Raw genomic sequence first — 1,501 nt, forward strand, 5'->3', positions numbered from 1 at the left:
GATATCAAAAAAGTACTCCAGAGTGTTGTTCAGCATGGGGGTGAGTAGAAAATGAAGGCTAATCATGTTTTGGGTGTACTATTCCTTTAAGAGCACTCCACGGGTAATGAGGCAACGAGCTGCAGGTGTGCAGGGAGGCCCAGTGAGGACGGGGCACCACCTGGTGGAGGAGAAAAGGAAACACAAAATCCACACAATCCACACAAACTGGATTCCTGACAACTTGTAGGTTAAGTGAGTAAAATTGGTTGATCAAACCTTTTCTAACGTCCCACACTACAAAATGACTTTGTATAATTCAATATTAGTACTGCTACACAAATTATGTGAACGGCTGAAGCTATCCATTACAAAAATCCAGAACTCATAGAGGTGTGAACATTAGATTATGTCTCAGAGTACAATTGAAGAAATACTGGATTTTTGTTCAGCTATGTGTGGCGGGTATTTATTATATTATTTATCTTTATCATGATCCATTTCATGTCACAATAAGATTTGTTAGAGGTTTTTTTATGGGGTTTTTTCTTCTTTTCTTCCACATTAGTGTTATGATCTGCCGTTCTGGACCTTTTGGTTCTCAGTTATTCTTTTAATTATGTCATCCTGTGTTGTTGTCAAACCTTTTCATTTCTTTCAGTTATCTTTTTAATCTATTTTTTTTATATTTATTTATTTTTTGGTCTAGTTTTTCACATTTATTGTTTCTATTTTTTAGATTATGCTCCCCAATTACAAATTAGTTTTCTAGTTGATCAAGTCTGTTTCCCGTAGTTTAGTTTTCACTTGTTCATTTTTTCCTTCTTGTCTCATCTTGGTTCCCAGTTACTCTCCGTTTCCCCCGCCTTCCATCTTAGTTTCCTTCTGGTTCCTTCTCTGAACACCTGTTACCACTTAGATAATTACTTCAATCATTGTCCTGTTAGTCTCCTCCTCAGTGTATATATATATCCCTCCTCTGCAGTTTGTCTTCGCTGGATTGTCGTCTTTACTTCATTACCTTCTGTGCTCTTCGCTGGTCTGATTCCTGTGCCAGTTCACTCTGGATTTATCCTGCTCTTACCATTTCCACCAATAAATCTCCAACACATCAGCAGCCTCAGTCTCTGCACTTGGGTCTCCATCTAACCTCAACAAACCTGACAATTAAGGGTTTATTTTGTTTTGTAAATCTAGATTTTGTTCCTCACAAATACGTTTTATTTTATCCTGTATAATCAGGTAGATGGTAAAAAAAAAGTCTGCTTCTATTTCTGGAGCTGCCTAAAAAGCAGCATATTAAATCTTGTGATGATCAAAACAAAGTAGTAATTTTGTAAAGCAGTTTAGTTTTGTTTGCAGAGATTACCTGGAACTTCACATGTTAAGCAAAAGAGTAACAAGTCAAAATGAAAGAAGGTCAAGTTTCTTTGCATTGCTACTATAAATAGATATTTGCATTACAGACTTCAGAGTGCTTAGAAATATAATACCGGTACATGTAATGTTGAGTTAGACGGTA

This window comes from Cyprinodon variegatus, unplaced genomic scaffold, assembly GCF_000732505.1.
Source record: "Cyprinodon variegatus isolate N-32 unplaced genomic scaffold, C_variegatus-1.0 Scaffold57, whole genome shotgun sequence".
Taxonomy (NCBI): Eukaryota; Metazoa; Chordata; class Actinopteri; order Cyprinodontiformes; family Cyprinodontidae; genus Cyprinodon; species Cyprinodon variegatus.